The 26,037-nt window shown below is 39.1% G+C and overlaps 1 long non-coding RNA gene across 1 annotated transcript; it reads right to left on the bottom strand.

Annotated features, from left to right (window-relative positions):
• Positions 1 to 836: 836 nt before the first annotated feature.
• Positions 837 to 24,218, bottom strand: LOC117078057. The gene is made up of 3 exons (XR_004434914.1): positions 20,322 to 24,218; positions 7,830 to 7,977; positions 837 to 2,549 (listed from the first exon to the last, which is right to left on the bottom strand). It is a non-coding gene; the product is annotated as an uncharacterized LOC117078057 (long non-coding RNA).
• Between the last annotated feature and the right edge of the window lie 1,819 nt (positions 24,219 to 26,037).

The following is a 26,037-nucleotide window of genomic DNA, read 5'->3' as shown; positions in this document are numbered from 1 at the left end:
TGTAGATTCTGACTCAGCAGGTCTGGAGTGGGTGCTGAGATTCTGCAGGTCTAACAAGCTCCCAGGTAAGACCTCTCCTGCTGGTCTGTAGAAGACATTTTGAACAGTAGCAAGGTATAAGATCAGCTTTGGTATTTTTGCCTATAGTTTTCAGATATCCTAGTTTTTGTGATTAATTATGTCGCAGGTAAATTGTTAGCAATACTAGTTAAATAACCAAGATTTTCTGCCAGTCTATTTCTATGATAGCTGTATCTATGGTACACTTCTATGTGTATTTCTATGCCTGTTTTATCTATATCTTTCAATTGAAATAATTCAAGGTTATCCCCTTAATAATGTTACTATCCTTGACATCTAGCTTCTGATATGCTATTCTTAGTGAAAGAAAAAAAAAAAAAAAAGGTAGATTCCTGCCAGAGAACTACACATAGGTCTGGTTATGCCACTTGGAATGTATTACACATGTGAATGTCATCTTCCATAAGTGTAGAAAATATTGAGAATTGCTAGGCCGGGCGCGGTGGCTCAAGCCTATAATCCCAGCACTTTGGGAGGCCGAGACAGGCGGATCACGAGGTCAGGAGATCGAGACCATCCTGGCGAACACGGTGAAACCCCGTCTCTACTAAAAAAAAAAAACTAGCCGGGCGAGGTGGCGGGCGCCTGTAGTCCCAGCTACTCGGGAGGCTGAGGCAGGAGAATGGCTTGAACCTGGGAGGCGGAGCTTGCAGTGAGCTGAGATCTGGCCACTGCACTCCAGCCTGGGTGACAGAGCGAGACTCCGTCTCAACAAAAAAAAAAAAAAAAAAAAAGAGAATTGCTAATCTAGTTCAGTATTTCAACGGAAGCTTTTATTTCCGTGCCCATTGCTTAATCTTGACTTGACAGTCCAGTGATGGGCAACTCCACATTCTAAGTCACCGTATTACATCTTTGAAGAGCTCTAAGGATTAGAAATCCTTCTTTATATTGAACAATCATTTTATTGTCTTGTAGCCTCTATCTATTAGTTGTAATCCTATTATTTAAAAAGGAAAGGAGAAAATCTACATTTCTTTATGAGAGGTTATCAATTATCAGCCATCAAACCTGCCCTAGGTTTCTTGTCTCCAAGTTGGAGACACTTCAGGTACTTCAACTCCATTACAAATGCATGATGTGAATACTCAGAGTGGGCATATGGGATAAAATATGGCTTTTGTTTCTGGTCCATATCCCCCATTTCCAGATGTTCCTGTGTCTCCTCTCAAACATACTTTCAGGAAAGGCTGTGAAAAGGTTTTCTGCCAGCTCAGTTTCTCAGCCATCTATTTCCCCTCCCTGAGTAGCACATTAATCCTATGTGTCTGTGTGTGTATTTCTTTTGAACATAAATGCATATTAGTGCATAAAACGTTTCTTAGGGGGTGACATTTACAGTGCATTTAATTGATTAAATGTACTTTAATTCATTTAAACAGTCCTTATAAAAGACATGTGGACTATTTTCAATATTTTACTCTTAGAAACATTCTACATGAATACTTGGAATTGCTTAGTCAATTGCTATATTCATTTTTAATTTCGACAGATATTGACAAATTGCCTTATGTAGAGTTCTAACAAACTTAACTCCTAACAACACTGAATGAGAGTGTCTGTTTTCCACAAGCTTGCTACCACAGTTTGTTATAAAGGTTTTAGTTTTTGTCAAACTGGAGGATAAAAAAATGTTGATATTGTAGTGGCCAAAAGAAACCTTCCCCTTCACTCTCTGAATGTTCACTGAAAATCAGCTGATAAAATGAAGATTAATAGGAGAAAAGACTTACAAAATGTATTAACATGCACATATATACGTGAGAAACATATAAAATATGAAAGCTCAAAGAAAGGGCCAGATGGTAGACTCTATTATACCATCTGAGTTTACAGAAGAATAGGGGCTTGGAGCATAGGGAGACAAGTTAAGGGAGGGAGAGAGAAAGAAAGGCAAGGAGTAAAGGCAGCCTTGTTATGTAGATGAAGACTCACAGGTAGCAGCTCTCAGAAAAAATAAGTGGCAGCCTGTGATCGAGCTAATCATTACCAGATCTGGATAAAGGGGAGGACCTCTGAAAAAGTCTGGCTGTTTATTTCACTAATTAGATTTTTCTCTACAGATGCAAATCTACTCCACAAAAGACAGCTTTTCAGGGCTATTCCTGTCTGCAGGCCCTCTGAATAGCCATCCCAAAATATGTCAAAAAAGTATATTTTGGGGTAAAATATTTTTGGTTTTTTCAGTCCCCCATTTAAAACTTTATTTTTAGAAAGTTTCACATATTAAAGCCCAAGTGAGTAGTTTTAGAGAGATTCAGATAAGAAATGTGAGATTGGCAGTCTGGGAAGGACAACACAGATTGGAACAAGCAGCCCATATCTTCTCGAATCAGTCTTAGTCCTGCGAATAGGTCAGTTCTGTTAAATAGCTGTGTCTCATTTCAGAAGGTGATATTGCAGATGAACTCTCACAGGGAGGCCTCTATTTATAATGCAGACAAACAGATCTTCAATAAGAGGTATTTCTGTGGAAACAGAAGAAAAACAAAGATTGATGTCTAGAGTAGTCTATAAACTAGTTTTTTCTAGAGTTTCTGAAAGATCCTGAGTTGAAGTGGGCAAGTAGTAGCAATATGACAGATTTTCCTGGATAGTACTTCAAATCAAGTGTTTCCGTGAACTTTGGAGTAGTTGATGCATCAGTGGGAATTAAATCTGTTTATATGTAAGTTGCTGTGGTGATCTCTCCCTAAGTTTATATAAACTTGTCTAACTTCAGTTTATAGGATTTAAAGAAAAGAACAATTTTAATTTCTAGTGATTTTAAGTCAGAAAAGTGGGAGAAAATTGGGAAACATTACTCTGGAGATTCATAGCCAGATACTAGAGGGAAATAAAATTTAGGATTTAGTCCAGATTACAGATAAATAATAATTATGGTGGAGAACATATACTAAGGCATATCAGAATTATAGGAATCTCATATAATTTTGGAACACATTATATTAATAACATTTATACAAATATATCTCAAGGAAAGTTAAGCATAATTTCTTATTTGACAGTGCTTCCTGTATAATTTACCATATCAAATAAGCCTGATAATTATTCAAAAAGTAAACCAAAGTATCTTATTGTTTCTTATTAATACTATATGAAAATCTTATTCAAAAAGAAAAACCAAATTCTAGTTGTGTATTAGTGTATTTTTGATATTACAGCTCAATATAAAAACACTTAAAATACACATATTTAATTTTAGTCAGTTTAACCACACAAGATTTTGAAAATTTTCCTCAATTTTTGATATTTATTTAGTTTTAGCTATATCTTTTTTCTTCATTTTGAAACAACCTTTAAACGACCTCTAAAATAGATAGAATTATTTTTTCTCAACAAGCAGAAATCCTCATGCCTTTATAACTTTTCTTACCAAAAACATAACTTGCTTTTCTTGTACATTTTACATTAAGAGTTATTTCTCTCATTTTAATAGCTTTAATCACATATATCAATTTAGATTTTAGCCATATAAAAATAATATGTCAAAGGATATAAGCCTAAACTTATATTTATCATCAATGTTTCTGTATATTAACTTACTTAGAAATGATTATCTATTACTTAGTTACATATTAAGTAATTACTAATGATTATCTATTACTAGTTACATATTAAGTAATTGCATGTTAATAACATTGACTTGAAGATCTTAAATCAGTTACTGAACAAAATTTTGAAATGATGACAGTTACCCTTCCTAGTGTCTCCTCAAGTTGTGCTGGGTCCTGAATACCCATGTGGCACCTAGGATAGCTATGAAGGGCAGGGCTTATCTGGATCTTGAATTTGCACACCAGGTGTAATGCTCAGGAGAAGGAACAGAGATGTGAAGAGGATGTATTCAAGATCTGACCCCTCCCAGCATGTCCAGGAGGCACATCTGGGCCAGGGAGGATGGGACTATATTGAGCTTAACTCTGCCCTGTAGCTGGTGGTCCAGGCACTGAGGACATGCATACGTCCTCAGGCCTTACCATGGCCGTCTGTCTAGACCTCAGAATCTAGAGGCTTAAAACCAAAGATATAAGCTCACAGTAAGATGTGTACCAGGCTTTGTGGCAGCACAGCAGCTGGCCCTTATAGCTTTAGCTTATAGACACATTAAGTAAGTATCAAAAATATTACAGAATGAGCAGTTTTATGACATTAAAAAATGTGGTAGAGACAACATAAGCCTGTCTGACAGTAGACACAGGTAAAAATGTCTGAATTATATTTGATACTGACAATTATGAAGAAATTCTTATTTTGTCAACAATTTTAAAACTAGCTTTATCAAAGATTATCTCAGATTACATAGAAATATCACATACACATAACACACAGACATACAGACACAGCCAGAAGCAGATCTTGTAGTGTTCATTAAGATTCTTTATTTGCCAGCTTCTTTCTCCCATTCAGATAATCAATCTTCCAATTACTTGTTTCTTGCCCTAAGCAATTGCTAACTTGGAAACTCTAAATTTGCACTTCTAAAGGGATGGTTTTTGGGTAAAACAAGGTAGGAAATTTATATATGAAAGACGTCAAACTTAGACCTAAACATTATTATTTGCCAAGACAAGGGTATAGTTAAAGGCTCAGTTAAGGCAAGATAGCTAGGAAAAGTACCTTAAACAAAGGTAAGGTTTATTATGTAAAGTTTAAGTCAATGCCTTTCTCATAGTAGAAGCCTCTAGTGGTTGAGCAACAGAGAGGGCTATTCTCTTGCACATGAAAATTTTTGCATATATGTAAATTTATTTGACAAACAGTTTAAAAATAGCCACCCAGATGTCAGAAGGTTGTGCTTTCAAGATCAATTTAGTTGGATAGGTGGATTTTAATTTAGTTTCTGTATCTTAATGATATTACTGAATTCAGGGCAAGTCCTATTAATAAATAAAACTGAAACCACTCACAACTTTAGGTCTCTATGAGGAAGACAGGTGACACACAAAAGGTTTGGTGGCACTTTGGCTGTGTTCCTCAAGGAGTCTCAGAACCTCCAGAAGTCTCTTTAGATTCCTTTGTGTGATAACCAGAACTCTTATATGTCCTTTCAGTAATTTTTCATCCATTGACTGAAGAAATAGAGACTTGAAGGGGGAACATATCAATGACTAAATGAAAGTGTACAAAAGATCAAAGTTGGCAAAAGAAGGAGCCAAGGCAAATAAATGAATGCAGTCCTGGAGAAGCCAGTCTGGAAAGCTTCCTAAAAAGGCCAATGAAATTTTATGTTTTTTGTTTGTTTGTTTTGAGCAACAATTATGCCAACAAGAAGGGAAGCAAACAGAGGGACTGAACACGCAATTAAAAAGAGGTTTCAGGCCAGGTGAAGTAGCTCATGCCTATAATCCCACCAGTCTGGGAGGCCAAGGTGGGCGGATCATTTGAGGTCAGGAGTTCGAGACCAGCCTGGCCAACATGGTGAAACCCCATCTGTACTATAAATACAAAAATTAGCCGGGTGTGGTGGTGCACACATGTAATCCCAGCCATTCGGGAGGGTGAGGCACGAGAATCACTTGAACCCCAGAGGTGAAGGTGGCAGTGAGCCAAGATTGTGCCACTGCACTTGAGCCTGGGCAATAGAACCAGACTCTGTCTAAGAAGAATAGAAAAATAAAAATAAATAAAAGAGGTTTCAGTCACTTTAAAAAAATTTCTATGGGAGAAGTAGTATCCAAAAGAGTACAGAGAAGTATACATATGTGTGTGTGAGAATATATAGTCTGAATATCAGCTTTTCATTAGGCCAATTTGTGAACATAGAGCTCTTAAAAAATATTTTCAAATCTCTCATGATCAGATTTTAGTTGGGACAAACAGCCAATATTCCTGGCTTTTGAACATGTTTTTTCTTCTTTCTTTTAAACCAATGATATTTACCAAGTGACTCAAAACCAAAATCAATTAGCCTTTTATGACTTAACCAACGACACATGAGACATCTCCAAAGAAGTGCAAAGAGCGGTTTTTTTTAAAACAAATACAGAGCCCCTGCAAAGACACCTAGAAGAAAAAAGAGACTTATAGACAACCAGAAAAACAAAAGCTATCCGTAGAAAGGGAAAGGATCAGTAACAACTGGGTACTGCCAAAAGCTAAGAGTCACACAAATATAAATTCAAAACAAATCATTCAAATTAATTCTTATAAATGTTTTTTTTTTTTCTCCCAGCTTAAAAGATTTACATCTCCAAGAGACTGATTCCCTGACAGAGAATTGAAACCCAGGCCACAGCAGTGAAAGATTGGAATCCTAGCCACTAGATTACAGGCTGGAGTGTTTTTATGTAACTCCACCAGGGAATTCAAAGCAGGCAGTTAGAGCATACAGTGGATTTTAAACTTCATTTTAAATGTAATTTCTGCCTTTTTGTGATATTGCCAAGGGATTTTCTAAAGGCTGTATTCCTTTTGTATCTTTTCACAGCTACCTATAAGATAGCTGTTTAAAACAATAGCACTCAAAAAAATTTTTTTTAATATAGCTAATTTATTTATTCCATAAGTGACTTAAGTCAATGAGTGTTCTTAATGGAAAGTCCCAGAGGTAATTTCTCAGGTTTAGAATACCATGGATGTAAGTGGTATTTTAAAATGGCATAGAAGATGCAACCCCCCATGATCCCAAAGAAAAATTTACTGCCAGGTATAAGTTAAGACAGCAAAAGAATTTTGTTGTTATAGATGGTTAAGGATGGTGTCTTCAGTATTTCACAAGTTCGTAGGGGGCTGCCAGTCATGAACCCATTAATCCATGACATCAGGTAGGCCTTCCTGGGATTGGACTTTGCCAGGACTAATCAGGCATCAAAGGTTGAGACAACAAAAGCCCCTTTTGGATTGGACTTCCTATTATGACAGACTTTCCTGAGAGCTTACCACTTTCAGAACAAAGAGTGTGCTCCTTAATATCTTACGTGTCTTGGGGTTCTTAGTCATTTCAGACTGGCAACTGGATGTTACCCAAAAATCACACCCTCTGATGGAAGGGACCAAGAGAATGTTCCCTCTTGGTCACACGTCAAGCTTTCAACGACATAAAAGAAGATGAAAGGGCCTCTATGACGAATGACACAGAAAGACAGTGACAAAGGGAAAAATAAAGACTACTTCTGAGAGGAAAAGGATCAGACAATATAAATGTTCATACCAAAAAATACACCTCAGTTGCTACAACTAAGACTAGTCTGTATAAACGTTTTTCTCACTTTAATCTTAATTTTAGAAAAGGAGAAATATACAGTTTTTTTTATGGTATTGTAATATATTTATTTTTTTCCCCTTATTTTTTTTTTTTATTATACTTTAAGTTATAGGGTACATGTGCATAACGTGCAGGTTTGTTACATATGTATACTTGTGCCATGTTGGTGTGCGGCACCCATCAACTCGTCAGCACCCATCAATTCGTCATTTATATCAGGTATAACTCCAATGCAATCCCTCCCCCCTTCCCCCTCCCCATGATAGGCCGGGTGTGTGATGTTCCCCTTCCCGAGTCCAAGTGATGTCATTGTTCAGTTCCCACCTATGAGTGAGAACATGCGGTGTTTGGTTTTCTGTTCTTGTGATAGTTTGCTAAGAATGATGGTTTCCAGCTGCATCCATGTCCCTACAAAGGACGCAAACTCATCCTTTTTTATGGCTGCATAGTGTTCCATGGCGATATACAGTTATTTTTACCATTAGCTTGACCAGATTCTACAGATAGACTTTCAGGAATCTGATTGGTAAGAAATTCTTACCCTTCTGCTGGCTTGTCAGATACTGGCTTCCCTGGACTGTGGCTTCCAGAAGAACAGAGCAGTTTCAGTTGCACTGCTCATAGTGCCAAAACTGTAGGGGCCAAGAGAAATCTGTCCTTTTGTCCTCTGAACATTCCATGAAAGTCAACTGACAAAAGGCAAAAGAAGAAGAAAAGGCATACAAAATTTATTAACATGCACATGTGCATAAGGGTCATACAACATATAAAAATTCAAAGAAAGGGCCAGATGGGGCCAGGCATGGTGGCTCACACCTGTAATCCCAGCACTTTGGGAGGCCGAGGCAGGCAGATCACGAGGTCAGGAGATCGAGATCATCCTGGCTAACACATTGAAACCCTGTCTCTACTAAAGATACAAAAAATTAGTCGAGCATGGTGATGGGCACCTGTAGGCCCAGCTAAGGTTAAGGCAGGACAATGGCGTGAACCTGGGAGGCGGAGCTTGCAGTGAGCCAAAAAACAAAAAAACGAAAGGACCAGATGGTTGATGATTTGTTTTATTTTTTAAATTATACCTTACGTTCTGGAGTACATGTGCTTGTAACTTGCAGTTTTGTTAGGTATTTCTCCTAATGCTATCCCTCCCGCAGTCCCCCACCCCCTAACAGACCCAGGTGTGTGTTGTTCCCCTCCCTGTGTCCATGTGTTCTCATTGTTCAACTCCCACTTATGAGTGAGAACATGCAGTGTTTGGTTTTCTGTCCTTGTGATAGCTTGCTGAAAATAATGGTTTCCAGCTTCATCCATGTCCCTGCAAAGGACATGAACTCATCCTTTTTTACAGCTGCATAGTATTCCATGGTGTATACGTGCCACATTTTCTTTAACCAGTCAATTATTGATGGACATTTGGGTTGGTTCCAAGTCTTTGCTATTATGAATGGTGCCACAGTAAACATACATGTGCATGTGTCTTTATAGTAGCATGATTTACAATCCTTTGGGTATATACCCAGTAATGGGATGGCTGGGTCAAATGGTGTTTCTAGTTCTAGCTCCTTGAGGAATCACCACACTCTCTTCCATAATGGTTGAACTAATTTACTCCCACCAACAGTGTAAGAGTGTTCCTATTTCTCCACATCCTCTCCAGCATTTGTGGTTTCCTGACTTTTTAATGATTGCCATTCTAACTGGCGTGAGATGGTATCTCATTGTGGTTTTGATTTGCATTTCTCTAATGACCAGTGATGAGAAGCATTTTTTCATATGTCTGTTGGCTGCATAAATGTATTCCTTTGAAAAGTGTCTATTCATATCCTTTGCCCACTTTTTGATGGTGTTTTTATCTTGTAAATTTGTTTAAGTTATTTGTAGATTCTGGATATTAGCCCTTAGTCAGATGGGTAGATTGCAAATATTTTCTCCCATTCTGTATGTTGCCTGTTCATTCTGATGATAGTTTCTTTTGCTGTGCAGAAGCTCTTTAGTTTAATCAGATCCCATTTGTCTATTTTGGCTTTTGTTGCCATTGCTTTTGGTGTTTTAGCCATGAAGTCTTTGCCCATGCCTTGTCCTGAATGGTATTGCCGAGGTTTTCTTCTAGGGTTATTATGGTTTTAGGTGTTACATTTAAGTCTTTAATGCATCTTAAGTTAACTTTTGTATAAGCTGTGAGGAAGGGATCCAGTTTCAGCTTTCTACATATGGCTAGCCAGTTTTCCCAGCACCATTTATTAAATAGGGAATCCTTTACCCATTGCTTGCTTTTGTCAGATTGGTCAAAGGTCAGATGGTTGTAGATGTGTGGTGTTATTTCTGCGGGCTCTGTTCTGTTCCATTGGTCTGTATATCTGTTTTGGTACCAGTACCATGCTGTTTTGGTTACTATAGCCTTGTAGTATAGTTTGAAGTCAGGTAGTGTGATGCCTCCAGCTTTGTTCTTTTTGCTTACGATTGTCTTGGCTATGAGGGCTCTTTTTTGGTTCCATATGAAATTTAAAGTAGTTTTTTCCAATTCTGTAAGAAAGTCAATGATAGCTTGATGGGGATAGCATTGAATCTATAAATTACTTTGGGCAGTATGGCCATTTTCACAATATTGATTCTTCCTGTCCCTGAGCATGGAATGTTCTTCCATTTGTTTGTGTCCTCTTTTATTTCATTGAGCACTGGTTTCTAGTTCTCCTTGAAGAGGTCCTTCACATCCCTTGTAAGTTGGATTACTGGGTATTTTATTCTCTTTGTAGCAATTGTGAATGGGAGTTCACTCATGATTTGGCTCTGTTTGTCTATTATTGGTGTATAGGAATGCTTGTGATTTTTGTACATTACTTTTGTATCCTGAAACTTTGCTGAAGTTGCTTATCAGCTTAAGGAGATTTTGGGCTGAGATGATGGGGTTTTCTAAATATACAATCATGTCACCTGCGAACAGAAACAGTTTGACTTCCTCTTTTCCAAATTGAATACCCTTTATTTCTTTCTCTTGCCTGATTTCCCTGACCAGAACTTCCAGTACTGTGTTGAATAGGAGTGGTGAGAGAGGGCATCCTTGTCTTGTGCTGGTTTTCGGTGAGAATGCTTCCAGTTTTTGCCCATTCAATATGATATTGGCTATGGGTTTGTCATAAATAGCTTTTATTATTTTGAGATAAATTCCATCAATACCTAGTTTATTGAGAGTTTTCAGCATGAAGGGCTGTTGAATTTTGTTGAAGGCCTTTTCTTTTTTTCTTTTTTTTTTTTATGATACTTTATGTTCTAGGTAGGGTACATGTGCACAATGTACAGGTTTGTTACATATGTATACATGTGCCATATTGGTGTGCTGTACCTATTAACTTGTCATTTACGTTAGGTATATCTCCTAATGCTATCCCTCCCTCCTTCCCCCACCCCACAACAGGCTCTGCTGTGTGATGATCCCCTTCCTGTGTCCAAGTGTTCTCATTGTTCAGTTCCCACATATGAGTGAGAACATGTGGTGTTTGGTTTTCTGTTGTTGCAACAGTTTGCTGAGAATGATGATTTCCAGCTGCATCCATGTCCCTACAAAGGACATGAATTCATCCTTTTTTATGGCTGCACAGTATTCCATGGTGTATATGTGCCACATTTTCTTAATCCAGTCTGTCATTGATAGACATTTGGGTTGGTTCTAAGTCTTTACTGTTGTGAATGGTGCCTCAATAAACATATGTGTGCATGTGTCTTTATAGCAGCATGATTTATGATCCTTTGGGTGTATACCCAGTAATGTGATGGCTGAGTCAAATGGTATTTCTAGTTCTAGATCCTTGAGGAATCACCACACTGTCTTCCACAATGGTTGAACTAGTTTACAGTCCCACCAACAGTGTAAAAATGTTCCTATTTCTCCACATCCTCTCCAGCACCAGTTGTTTCCTGACTTTTTAATGATTGCCATTCTAACTGGTGTGAGATGGTATCTCATTGTGGTTTTGATTTGCATTTCTCTGATGGCTAGTGATGATGAGCATTTTTTTCATGTGTCCGTTGGCTGCATAAATGTCTTCTTTTAAGAATTGGCTGTTCAGATCCTTTGCCCACTTTTTGATGGGGTCGTTTGTTTTTTTCTTGTAAATTTGTTTGAGTTCTTTGTAGGTTCTGGATATCAGCCCTTTGTCAGATGAGTAGATTGAAAAAATTTTCTCCCATTCTGTAGGTTGCCTGTTCACTCTGATAGTAGTTTCTTTTGCTGTGTAGAAGCTCTTTAGTTTAATTAGACCCCATTTGTCAATTTTGGCTTTCATTGCCATTGCTTTTGGTATTTCAGACATGAAGTCCTTGCCCATGCCTATGTCCTGAATGGTATTGCCTAGGTTTTCTCCTAGGGTTTTTATGATTTTAGGTCCAACATTTAAGTTTCTAATCCATCTTGAATTAATTTTTGTATAAGGTGTAAGGAAGGGATCCAGTTTCAGCTTTCTACTTATGCCTAGGCAGTTTTCCCAGTACCATTTATTAAAGAGGGAATCCTTCCCTATTTCTTGTTTTTCTCAGGTTTGTCAAAGATCAGATGGTTGTAAATGTGTGGTATTATTTCTGAGGGCTCTATTCTGTTCCATTGGTCTGTATCTCTGTTCTTGTACTAGTACCATGCTGTTTTGGTTACTGTTGCCATGTACTATAGTTTGAAGTCAGGTAGTATGATGCCTCTAGCTTTGTTCTTTTGGCTTAGGATTGTCTTGGAAATGAGGGCTCTTTTTTGGTTCCATATGAACATTAAAGTAGTTTTTTCCAATTCTGTGAAGAAAGTCATTGGTGGCTTAATGGAGAGGGCATTGAATCTATAAAGTACCTTAGTCAGTATGGCTATTTTCACAATACTGATTCTTCCTGTCCATGAGTATGGAATGTTCTTCCATTTGTTTGTGTCCTTTTTTATTTCATTGAACAGTGGTTTGTGGTTCTCCTTGAAGAGGTCCTTCACATCCCTTGTAAGTTGGATTCCTAGGTATTTTATTCTCTTTGAAGCAATTGTGAATGGGAGTTCATTCATGATTTGGCTTTCTGTTTGTCTGTTATTGGTGTATAAGAATGCTTGTGATTTTTGCACATTGATTGTGTATCCTGAGACTTTGCTGAAGTTGCTTATCAGCTTAGGAGATTTTGGGCTGAGACAATGGGGTTTTCTAAATATACAATCATGTCATCTGCAAACAGGGACAATTTGACTTCTTCTTTTCCTTTTTTTTTTTTTTTTTTTTTTTGTGAGACGGAGTCTCTCTCTGTCGCCCAGGCTGGAGTGCAGTGGCGCGATCTCGGCTCACTGCAAGCTCCGCCTCCCGGGTTTACGCCATTCTCCTGCCTCAGCCTCCCGAGTAGCTGGACTACAGGCGCCCGCCATCTCGCCCGGCTAGTTTTTTGTATTTTTTAGTAGAGACGGGGTTTCACCGTGTAGACCAGGATGGTCTCGATCTCCTGACCTCGTGATCCACCTGTCTCGGCCTCCCAAGTGCTGGGATTACAGGCTTGAGCCACCGCGCCCGGCGACTTCTTCTTTTCCTTAATTGAATACCCTTGATTTCTTTCTCTTGCCTGATTGCCCTAGCCAGAACTTCCAACACTATGTTGAATAGGAGTGGTGAGAGAGGGCATCCCTGTCTTTTGCCAGTTTTCAAAGGGAATGCTTCCAGTTTTTGCCCATTCTGTATGATATTGGCTGTGGGTTTGTCATAAATAGCTCTTATTATTTTGAGGTACATCCCATGAATACCTAATTTATTGAGAATTTTTAGCATGAAGGGGGGTTGAATTTTGTCAATGGCCTTTTCTGCGTCCATTGAGATAATCATATGGTTTTGTTTTTGGTTCTGTTTATATGCTGGATTCTGTTTATTGATTAGCATATATTGAACCAGCCTTGCATCCCAGGGATGAAGCCCACTTGATCATGGTGGATAAGCTTTTTGATGTGCTGCTGAATCCGTTTTGCCAGTATTTTATTGAGGATTTTTGCATTGATGTTCATCAGGGATATTGGTCTAACATTCTCTTTTTTTTTCTTGTGTCTCTGCCAGGCTTTGGTATCAGGATGATGTTGGCCTCATAAAATGAGTTAGGAAGGATTCCCTCTTTGTCTATTGATTGGAATAGTTTCAGAAGGAATGGTACCAGCTCCTCCTTGTACCTCTGGTAGAATTCAGCTGTGAATCCATCTGGTCCTGGACTTTTTTTGGTTGGTAGACTATTATTATGGCCTCAATTTCATAGCCTGTTATTGGTCTATTCAGGGATTCAATTTCTTCCTGGTTTAGTCTTGGGAGAGTGTACGTGTCCAGGAATTTATCCATTACTTCTAGGTTTTCTAGTTTATTTGCGTAGAGGTGTTTTTAGTATTCTCTGATGGTAGTTTGTATTTCTGTGGGGTCAGTGGTGACATCCCCTTTATCATTTTCTATTGCATCTATTTGATTCTTCTCTCTTTTCTTCTTTATTAGTCTTACTAGTGGTCTATCAATTTTGTTGATCTTTACAAAAAATCAGCTCCTGGATTCATTGATATTTTGAAGGGTTTTTTGTTTCTCTATCTCCTTCAGTTCTGCTCTGATTTTAGTTATTTGTTGCTTTCTGCCAGCTTTTGAATGTGTTTGCTCTTGCTTCTCTAGTTCTTTTAATTGTGATGTTAGGGTGTTAATTTTAGACCTTTCCTGCTTTCTCTTGTGGGCATTTAATGCTATAAATTTCCCTCTACACACTGCTTTAAATGTGTTCCAGAGATTCTGGTATGTTGTATCTTTGTTCTCATTGGTTTCAAAGAACATCTTTATTTCTGCCTTCATTTTGTTATGTATCCAGTAGTCATTCAGGAGCAGGTTGTTCAGTTTCCATGTAGTTGAGTGATTTTGATTGAGTTTCTTAATCCTGAATTTTAGTTTGATTGCACTGTGGTCTGAGAGACAGTTTGTTATAATTTCTGTTCTTTTACATTTGCTGAGGAGTGCTTTATTTCCAACGATGTGGTCAATTTTGGAATAAGTGTGATGTGGTGCTGAGAAGAATGTATATTCTGTTGATTTGGGGTGGAGAGTTCTGTAGCTGTCTATTAGGTCTGCTTGGTGCAGAGTTGAGTTCAATTCCTGGATATCCTTGTTAACTTTCTGTCTTGTTGATCTATCTAATGTTGATAGTGGGGTGTTAAAGTCTCCCATTATTATTGTATGGGAGTCTAAGTCTCTTTCTAAGTCTCTAAGGACTTGCTTTATGAATCTGGGTGCTCCTGTGTTGGTTGCATATATATTTAGGAGAGTTAGCTCTTCTTCTTGAATTGATCCCTTTACCATTATGTAATGGCCTTCTTTGTCTCTTTTGATCTTTGATGGTTTAAAGTCTGTTTTGTCAGAGACTAGGATTGCAACCCCTGCCTTTTTTTGTTTTCCATTTTCTTGGTAGATCTTCCTCCATCCCTTTATTTTGAGCCTATGTGTGTCTCTGCAGCTGAGATGGGTCTCCCGAATACAGCAAACTGATGGGTGTTGAGTCGTTATCCAATTTGCCAGCCTGTCTTTTAATTGGAGCATTTAGCCCATTTACATTTAAGGTTAATATTGTTATGTGTGAACTTGATCCTGTCATTATGATGTTCGCTGGGCTGGTACCAGATGTTCCTTTCCATCTTTAGTGCTTCCTTCAGGAGCTCTTGTAGGGCAGGCCGGGTGGTGACAAAATCTGTCAGCATTTCCTTGTCTGTAAAGGATTTTATTTCTCCTTCACTTATGAAACTTAGTTTGGGTGGGTATGAAATTCTGGGTTGAAAATTCTTTTCTTTAAGAATGTTGAATATTGGCCCCCAGTCTCTTCTGGCTTGTAGAGTTTCTGCTGAGAGATCCACTGTTAGTCTGATGGGCTTCCCTTTGTGGGTAACCCGACCTTTCTCTCTGGCTGCCCTTAAGATTTTTTCCTTCATTTCAACTTTGGTGAATCTTACAATTATGTGTCTTGGAGTTGCTCTTCTCGAAGAGTATCTTTGTGGTGTTCTCTGTATTTCCTGAATTTGAATGTTGGCCTGCCTTGCTAGGTTGGGAAATTTCTCCTAGATAATATCCTGAAGAGTGTTTTCTAACTTGGTTCCATTCTCCCTGTCACTTTCAGGTACACCAATCAAATGTAGATTTGGTCTTTTCACATAGTCCCATATTTTTTGGAGGCTTTGCTCATTACTTTTCATTCTTTTTTTCTCTAACCTTGTCCTCTCTCTTTATTTCATTCATTTGATCTTCAATCACTGATACCCTTTCTTCCAGTTGATCGAGTCAGTTACTGAAGCTTGTGCATTTGGCATGTAGTTCTCGTGTCATGGTTTTCAGTTCTTTCAGGTCATTTAAGGACTTCTCTACATTGTTTATTCTGGTTAGCCATTCATCAAGTCTTTTTTCAAGGTTTTTAGCTTCTTTGTGATGAATTCAAACTTCCTCTAACTCAGAGAAGTTTGATCATCTGAAGCCTTCTTCTCTCAACTCATCAAAGTCATTCTCCATCCAACTTTGTTCCATTGCTGGCGAGGAGCTGCATTCCTTTGGATGAGGAGAGATGCTCTGATTTTTAGAATTTTCTGCTTTTCTGCACTGCTTTTTCCCCATCTTTGTGGTTTTATCTACCTTTGGTCTTTGATGATGGTGACATACAGATGGGATTTTGGTGCGGATGTCCTTTCTGTTTGTTAGTTTTCCTTCTAACAGTCAGGACTCTCAGCTGCAGGTCTGTTGGAGTTTGCTCGAGGTCCACTCCAAACCCTGTTTGCCTGGATATCAGCAGGAGAGGCTGCAGAAGAGTGAATATTGCTGAACAGCAAATGTTGCTGCCTGATCGATCCTCTGGAAGCTTTGTCTCAGAAGGGTACCTGGCCATGTGAGATGTGAGGTGTCAGTCTGCCCCTAGTGGGGGGTGTATCCCAGTTAGGCTACTCAGGGGTCAGGGACCCACTTGAGCAGGCAGTCTGTCCATTCTCAGATCTCAAACTCCGTGCTGGGAGAACTACTACTCTCTTCAAAGCTGTTAGACTGGGACATTTAAATATCTCGAAGGTCTTTTCTGCATCTGTGGAAATAATTGTGTGGTTTTTGTCATTGGTTCTGTTTATGTGATGGATTATTTGTGTATGTTGAACCAGCCTTGCATCCCTGGGATGAAGGCAACTTCATTGTGGTGGATAAGCTTTTTGATGTGCTGCTGGATTCGATTTGCTAGTATTTTATTGGGAATTTTTGCATCGATGTTCATCAGGGATATTGGTCTAAAATTCTCTTTTTCCGTTTTGTGCCTGCCAGGCTTTGGTATCAGGCTGATGCTGGCCTAGTAAAATGAGTTAGGAAGGATTCCCTCTTTTTCTATTGATTGGAATAGTTTCAGAAGGAATGGTACCAGCTCTTCTTTGTACCTCTGGTATAATTCAGCTGTGAATCTGTCTGGTCCTGGACTTTTTTTGGTTGGTAGGCTGTTAGCTATTGCCTCAATTTCAGAATCTGTTATTGGTCTACTCAGACATTCGACTTCTTCCTGGTTTAGTCTTGGGAGGGTGTATGTGTCCAGGAATTTATGCATTTCTTCTAGATTTTCTAATTTGTTTCCATCGAGGTGTTTATAGTATTCTCTGATGGTAGTTTGTTTTTCTGTGGGATTGGTGGTGATACCCCCTTTATCATTTTCTATTGCATCTATTTGATTCTTCTCTCTTTTCTTTTTTCTTAGTCTTGCTAGCAGTCTATCTATTTTATTGATCTTTTCAAAAAACCAGCTCCTGGATTCATTGATTTTTTTGAAGGGTTTTTTTATGTCTCCATCTCCTTCAGTTCTGGTCTGGTGTTAGTTATTTCTTGTCTTCTGTTAGCTTTTGAATTTGTTTGCTCTTGCTTCTCTAGTTCTTTTAATTGTGATGTCAGGGTGTCGATTTTAGATCTTTCCTGATTTCTCTTGTGGACATTTAATGCTATAAATTTCCCTCTACACACTGCTTTAAATGTGTCCCAGAGATTCTGGTACACTGTGTTGTTCTTTTCATTGGTTTCATGGAACATCTTTATTTCCACCTTCATTTCGTTATTTACCCAGTAGACATTCAGGACTAGGTTGTTCAGTTTCCATGTAGTTGTGCAGTTTAGAGTGAGTTTCTTAGTCCTGAGTTCTAGTTTGATTGCACTGTGGTCTGAGAGACAGTTTGTTAAAATTTCTGTTCTTGTACATTTGCTGAGGAGTGCTTTACTTCCAACTATGTGGTCAATTTTGGAATAAGTGTGATGTGGTGCCATGAAGAATGTATATTCTGTTGATCTGGGGTGGAGAGTTCTGTAGATGTCTATTAGGTCCACTTGGTCCAGAGCTGAGTTCAAGTCCTGGATATCCTTTTTAATTTTCTGTCTCCTTGATCTGTGTAACATTGACAGTGAGGTGTTAAAGTATCCAATTATTATTGTGTGGCAGTCTAAGTCTCTTTGTAGGTCTCTAAGAACTTGCTTTATGAATCTGGGTGCTCCTGTGTTGGGTGCATATATATTTAGGATAGTTAGCTCTTCTTGTTGAATTGATCCCGTTACCATTTTGTAATGGCCTTCTTTGTCTCTTTTGATCTTTGTTGGTTTAAAGTCTGTTTTATGAGAGACTAGGTATGCAACCCTTGCTTTTTTTTTTTTGCTTTCCATTTGTTTGGTAGATCTTCCTCCATCACTCTTTTGAGTCTATGTGTGTCTTTGCATGTAAGATGGTTCTCCTGAATATAGCACGCCAATGGTTCTTGACTCTTTATCCAATTTGCCAGTCTGTGTCTTTGAACTGGGGCATTTAGCCCATTTACTTTTAAGGTTAATATTGTTATGTGTGAATTTGATCCTGTCATTATGATGCTAGCTGGTTATTTTGCCCGTTAGTTGATGCAGTTTCTTCATAGCATTGATGGTCTTTATAATTTGGCATGTTTTTGCAGTGGCTGGTACCAGTTGTTCCTTTCCATGTTTAGTTCTTTCTTCAGGAGCTCTTGTAAGACAGGCCTGGTGGTAGCAAAATCTCTCAGCATTTGCTTGTCTGTAAAGGATTTTATTTCTCCTTCACTTATGAAGCTTAGTTTAGCTGGATATGAAATTTTGCATTGAAAATTTTTTCTTTAAGAATGTTGAATATTGGCCCCCACTGTCTTCTGGCTTGTAGGGTTTCTGCCAGAGATCTGCTGTTAGTCTGATGGGCTTTTCTTTGTGGGTAACCCGACCTTTCTCTCTGGCTGCCCTTAACATTTTTTCCTTCATTTCAGTCTTGGTGTATCTGACAATTATGTTTCTTCAGGTTGCTCTTCTTGAGGAATATCTTTGTGGTGTTCTCTGTATTTCCTGGATTTGAATGTTGGCCCGCATTGCTAGGTTGGGGAAGTTCTCTTGGATAATACCCTGAAGAGTGTTTTCTAACTTGGTTTCATTTTCTCCGTCACTTTCAGGTACACCAATCAAATGTATATTTGGTCTTTTCACATAGTCCCATATTTCTTGGAGGCTTTTTTTCTTTTCACTCTTTTTTTCTCTAATCTTGTCTTCACGCTTTATTTCATTAAGTTGGTCTTCAATCACTGATATCCTTTCTTCAGCTTGATCAAATTGGCTATTGAAGCTTGTGTATGCTTCATGAAGTTCTCGTGCTGTGTTTTTCAGCTCCATCAGGTCATTTATGTTCTTCTCTATGCTGGTTATTCTAGTTAGCCATTCCTCTAACCTTTTTTCAAGGCATTTAGCTTCCTTGTGATGGGTTAGAACATGCTCCTTTAGCTTGGAGAAGTTTGTTATTACCCACCTTCTGAAGCCTACTTCTATCAACTCATCAAACTCATTATCTGTCCAGTTTTGTTTGCTTGCTGGCAAGGAGTTGTAATCCTTTGGAGGAGAAGAGGCTTTTTGTTTTTTGGAATTTTCAGCCCTCCTGCTGTGGTTTCTCCCCATCTTTATGATTGTATCTACCGTTGGTCTTTGATGTTGGTGACCTACAGATGAGGTTTTGGTGTGGATGTCTTTTTTGTTGATGTTGATGCTATTCCTTTCTGTTTGTTAGTTTTCCTTCTAACAGTCACGACCCTCAGCTGCAGGTCTGTTGGAGTTTGTTGGAGGTCCATTCCAGACCTTGTTTTCCTGTTTATCACCAGTGTAGGCTGCAGAAAAGCAAATATTGCTGCATGATCCTTCCTCTGGAAGCTTCGTCCCAGAGGGGCACCTGCCAGATGTCAGCCAGAGCTCTCCTGTATGACATGTCTGTCAGCCCCTACTGGGAGGTGTCTCCCAGTCAGGCTACATGGGAGTCAGGGACCCACTTGAGGAGGCAGTCTGTCCATTATCAGAGCTTGAACGCTGTACTGGGAGAACCACTGCTCTCTTCAGAGCTGTTAGGCAGGGACATTTAAGTCTGCAGAAGCTGTGCCCAAAGCTGTCCCTACCCCCAGGGGCTCTGCCCCAGAGAGATGAGGGTTTTATCTGTAAGTCCCTGAATGGGGCTGCTGCCTTTTGTTCAGATATGCCCTGCCCACAGAGGTGGAATTTAGAGATGCAGTGGGCCTCGGTGGGCTCTGCCCAGTTCGAGCTTCCTGGCAGCTTTGTTTACACTATGAGCATAAAACCGCCTACTCAAGTCTCAGCAATGGCAGACACCCCTCTCCCCACCAAGCTCCAGTGTTCCAGGTCGGTCTCAGACTGTTGTGCTAGCAGTGAGAATTTCAAGCCAATAGATCGTAACTTGCTGGGCTCTGTGGGCATGTGGACTCTGTGGACCCACCAAGCCAGGCCCTGAAGGGAATCTCCTGGTCTACTGGTTGTGAAGACCATAGGAAAAGTGCAGTATTCGGGCAGGAGTGTGTCATTCCTCCCGGTACAGTCTCTCACAGCTTCCCTTGGCTAGGAAAGGGAAATCCCCTGACCCTTTGCACTTCCTGAGTGAGGCAATGCCCTGCCCTGCTGTGGCTTGCTCTCTGTGGGCTGCACTCACTGTCCAACCAGTCTCAATGAGATGAACCAGGTACTTCAGTTGCAAATGCAGAACTCACCCATCTTTTGTGTCAATCTCACTGGGAGCTGCAGACCGGAGCTGTTCCTATTCGGCCATCTTGGAAGAGAGACCAGTTGATGCTTTTATTACATCTTGAGGTTGCAGGAAGAATAAAGGCTTGTTGCATGGCAAGACAGGTTATGGGAGAGACAGAAAGAGAGAAAGGCATAAGGGCTTTATTATACAGTTGAAAACTCACAAGTAACAGCTCTCAGAAAGAATAGATGAAAACCTATGTTTAGTTCAGCTCTCCTAGATCTGCTAAGATAAGTGGAAGAGGCTCAGAGAAAACCTGGCTGTTTATTTCATTAATATAAACTTTTCTCTACAGATGGAAATCTACTCCACAAAAGGCAACTTTGCAGGGCTATTTCTGTCTGTAGGCCCTCAAAATATGTCACAAAAGTATATTTTGGGGTGAAATATACTTTAATATGATTATTAATATAACCTAATTATATTAATACAATTCCTTTAATATAATTTTAATTATATTAATATAATTCCATTAATATAATTTCACTCTTGTAAGGGAGGCTGAACATCTTATTTATTTAAATGTTATTTTATTGTAGTGAACTACCTGTTTATATCTGCTGCTAATTTTATTAAGTTATTTATCTGTATTTTATTGATTTGAGGAAACTATTTATTTATTAGGCTGATATTGATATATTATTAGCTCTTTGTCTGTGATGTGAATTGCAAGAAATTTTCCCTAGTTGTCTTTTTAAAAAATGGTTTTCTATTTCAATTTTAAAAATGTAGTATATTAATTATTATCAATTGGTAATTAATTATTTTATAGTAATTTATTTATTTGATCTATTTTGAATTTATTCTGATGCATTTGTAATGTATGTATTTAACTTTTAAAACATTTCAAGATGTCATCCGATTGTTAAAATTTTTTAAATGAATTATGTTTTCTCTAATTAAGTCAAAATGCCACAATTTTTTTCTGTATATTTACACTATATGGACATTCCATTCTGTTGCATTGAACTGTCTCTCACATGCCAATATTGATAGCAACAAAATATAATGTACATGAGAATAAACTTGAAAAGGAATATGTAGGAATCATGTAAAATAACTTTAAAATACTCTTAAGAAATCCAAATGAAAATTTCAACAAATGGAAAAGTATACTATGTTCTTGGATAAGGACACTCAATATCATCAAGAAGTCAATTCTTCTTAATTAATTTAACATAATAAAAACATTAACAGATTTTTGGAAGGATAACCAGAGAAGCTGATCCTAAAGTTTATGCTGAAAAATAAGCAAGTGAAAGTGACCCAGGATTTTTTCTCAGTCACTTGTTAGCTGGAGACCCCCAACCAGACCTTACTTGGACTCAGGTTCACCGCAGGAGACACCCCATCCACTCAGCATGCCAATCCACACCTGCCCATGCTCTGGTGCGGATCCTGTAACTGCTGCAACTATGCACTCAGATCCTGGTGGGAGGGGGTGTGTAAGTGAGCGAGTATGGGGTCTGTCCTGTCATTTCAAGCACCAGTACAGAAGCAGGCTCTGTGCAGTGCTTGAGGCTGGGCCAGGCATATCACAAGCCACTCCTGTGGTGGACTCCAGTATCCAGACAAGGGAATGTGGCACCCAGGAAGGGGTACCCAGGACCCCAAAGCCCCAGAGGGGGTGTTGCAGCATGCTAATTGGCTCTTTTAGTCCTGCTCTCCACAGCCCAACAGACAGAGGCTTGTTAACAGCTTTGTCAGCCCCTTGCCCTGCTCCAGTCCATGACTCTAGGGCTGGCTCAGCCCCGCTGCTGCTTCTGTCTTATGGGGTGGCTGCCCTCCACCAGCAGAGGGCAGAGGGCCATGGTGTTACAGCTTTCTCTGTACCCACGTTCAGTGGGTCCCAGGCTCTTGTCCCATGTCCAAGAAGAATGAAAATATGCTAAAAGTTGAAGGGTGAGGAGAATGGAGAAGATTTTATTGAGTGATGAAACAGTTGTCAGTGTGAGGGTGGTCCCCCACCTGAAGTTGGGTGGTTTCTCCCCCAGTATGAATGGGTCTGGGCCTTTTATGGGCTCAGAATGGGGAGTGTTTGCTGATTGGTTTGTGAGTATGCTAAAAAGGTTAAAATAAAGGTGGGCACAACAATGTAAAAAGCCAATTAGGGAAGGGTAAGTATGTGTAAAATAGGTGAAGGGTGGGGATCAATTAGAGGAAAGCATGCCAAATGGGAAGAAAGGTTCTCAATCCAGTCTGAGAATTTACCCAGGACTTGTAGCTTATCTTTAAGGCTTTAAACTGTTTTTGGCTTGAGGGTCAGGTTTTACCAGGGACCTGTCCCTGTCTGCCTAGGATTTGTCTGCCTTCTGTAGCTATCCAAAGCAGTCGGGAAAATTCTGATAAGAAAGTGTGATGAGAGGAGACTAATACTACCAAATACTTGAATATATCACCAATCTACAATACATACAAAGTATTATATTGGTGCATGTGTATACACTTTGATATGTATTTCAATCAGTATGTCACCAGCATTTGATTTTAAACTTTTTTTTTAAATTATGGGTTTAGCTGTGTTCTTTTTTCAATGACTTTCAAATGCAAGGTATAGAAGAAGGATAGTTTTAGGTAGGGTGGGAGGCTGAGGTGAGACCAGTAATGTACATAAAAAGTATTGTCATCTTATGGACTATTGCTTTTTGAGTACATCTTGACTACATGGTGCTTTTACTAAAATTGAACCATGATTTGCTTCTGAAGGACATTTAAATGACTTATATTATTTTAACTGACTTTTCTAGAAGTATCTTCACATTTGAAAAAAAAAAATCTGCACTGTTTCTTTTTCTCATTTTAAATTCCTTTTCTGTTTCCTGTCATACATATATCATCCAGTGAGATATAGACCATAACAAAGAGAATTGCTGAATGTCCTAGTCCTACAAATTCTTTCAGAAACACATATTCTAAGAGTACTTTTACTCTCATATCCTCTGGAAAGTGCGAATAGAACCAAGACAAATAAACACACTAACAAAAAGGAATGAACCACATGATATGAACGTAGGTCAAATTAAGCCTTAAATAAATCTGTATTGGATTTTTAAAAATTTACAGAAATAATACATTATCAGTCAACAAATTTAAGCAAAAAATATCTGTGCAAAGAAAAAAGTGATCAATTCTATGTATTCCCTTCAATCCTATGTTTAGTGTATGTACTTCTTGATGGAGTTTTTTTTTTTAATTGTTTGAAACAATTTTTAAACAAAATATATCTATTGCTCTGCAATTTTTTTAAAAAAATATTTTGTGGGCAACTATAGAAGGTCTATTTGAAAAATACTATCAAGTGATTTTTATTTAATATTTAAATCAGCTTAAAAATAATTTCCTTGGGCTTTCATTCCACTTTTGTGATTCACAAACTACTTTTGTTAAGAGGAAGATGACCACCAATCAAAGTGTGTTCTCAGGGCACTAAAATGAAAGTTTCAATGAAAGTCAAGGTCTTTGTCTGTATCAGATGTATACCAAGATCCTATAATGGTGCCTGATACATAGTAAGTGCCTATAAATATTTATTTAATGAATCAACTTCAGCCAGTCAGTGTCAGAACAAGTGGGGATTGGGTGGGAAAATCAGGACAGGCTGTCAAGGGAAGGGCTAAGGCACGCCGCACATTTGTTAAATGTTTGCTCTTGACATCTTCCGGTAAGAATGAACATATTAGTTAGGGGAATTGTGTCTGTGCCTAAATTTTTGTTTGATTTTGATGACTGATCTTGTAGCAAAATGGTTCTTATTGATGCTAGCAATGTCATAAAATGGATACATGTATTATTTGCCTTTTTAATGTACTAAGATTATCCTTGGGAGATTAATTTAAAAAAAAAAAACTGAAAAACACTCTATAACCAATTCCTTTTTTTCTTCTTTTTGTTTTTTTGAGATAGGGTCTCGCTCTGTTGCCCAGGCTAGAGCAGAGTGGCATGATCTCAGCTCACTGCAACCTCTGCCTTCCCGGGTTCAAGTGATTCTCCTGCCTTAGCCTCCTGAGTAGCTGGGCTTACAGGTGCCGGCCACCATGACCAGCTAATTTTTGTATTTTTGGTAGAGATGTGTTTTCACCATGTTGGCCAGGCTGGTCTGGAACTCCCAACCTCAAGGGAACCGCCTGCCTCAGCCTCCCAAAGTTCTGGAATTACAGGCATGAGCCACCTCACGCAGCCTAATTAATTAAATTCTATCATGTGATTTATTCTCTCCTCTGATATAAAGAGGTGAAAGAAACCAGAATATTTCACCACAAAATATACCTCTTTGGCGTATTTTGAGATGGTTGTTCAGAGGAGTTGCAAACACAACAATAGCTCTGAAAAAGCTGTCTTTTGTGGTGGAGATTTACATCTGTAGAGAAAAATCTACATTAGTGAAGTAAACAGGCAGGCTTTCTCTGAGGCCCTCTTTATCTGGATCTAGGAAAGATGAACTCATAGGGAAAGGGGACTAAAGTCTGACACTTTTAAGGTTTGACAGATAAACTTTACCATGGGCTACCACCATCTATTTTTTCTGAGAGCAGCTCTGAGAGTACCTGAGAGGTCTTTATCTGCATTCTAAGACCTTTATCTGCATTCCAAGACAAGCTTGGCTTTCTGTGCTTTCCATCTTTCACTCTCCCATAGCTTGTGAAGCCACCCACCCCATGCCTGATGCCACCCCCCAACCCCCTCACAAGCCCACTCCTGCATTCTTTCTGTAACCTTAAGATAGTATAGAAACTTCAACCATCTGACAACTCAGTGTCAGGACTAGGATCTAGTACCCTGTTTTAGTACCAGGATCTAGGGGACATGTATATAGATCTTGGCAGTAATAGTGTAACTGCCCAGTGGGTTCACCTTGCCCCCTGCCTAGACAGAGCTGATTTATCAAGACAGGGGAATTGTAATAGAGAAGGAGTAAGCCACACAGCTGGCTGCGTGGGAAACCAGTTTTACTGTTACTCAAATCAGTCTCCCCAGCACTTGGGGACCAGAGGTTTTAAGGATAATGTGGTGGGTGGGGGTGCCACCAGTGAGTCAGAAGTGATGATTGGTTGGTTCGGAGGTGAAATCATAGTGAGTCCAAGCTGTCCTCTTGCACAGAGTCAGTTCCTGGGTAGCAGCACAGGATCAAATGAGCAAGTTTATCTATCTGGGCGGTGCCAGCTGATCCTTCAAGTGCAGGGTCTGCAAAATATCTCAAGCACTGATCTTAGGCTTTATAATAGTGATGTTATCCCCAGGAGAAATTTGGGAAGTGTCTGAATCTTGTAGCCTCCAACTGCATGACTCCTAAACCATAATTTCTAATCTTTTGGCTAATTTGTTAGTCCTACAAGGGCAGTCTAGTCCCCAGGCAAGAAGGGAGTTTCTTTTGGGAAAGGGTTATTATCATCTTTGTTTCAAACTATAAACTAAGTTCCTTCCCAAGGTAGTTTGGCCTACGCCCAGGAATAAGCCAGAACAGCTTGGAGGTTAGAAGCAAGATAGAGTTAGTTAGGTCAGGTCTCTTTCATTGTCACACACATACACGCGCGCGCGCGCGCGCGCACACACACACACACTGTGAGGACACTTATCCTTAGTGCAGTACTATCCCCTGGAAGTAGGAGGAATCTGGGTATTCATTTTGTGAATCAGGAGAGAAAGACACTTGGTCATATTTTGTGCTACTGCACTGTTGA

This window comes from Trachypithecus francoisi, unplaced genomic scaffold, assembly GCF_009764315.1.
Source record: "Trachypithecus francoisi isolate TF-2019V2 unplaced genomic scaffold, Tfra_2.0 Lachesis_group6, whole genome shotgun sequence".
Taxonomy (NCBI): Eukaryota; Metazoa; Chordata; class Mammalia; order Primates; family Cercopithecidae; genus Trachypithecus; species Trachypithecus francoisi.
Note: the sequence above shows the minus strand (reverse complement) of the source record. Positions and strands in the feature narration are given on the sequence as shown.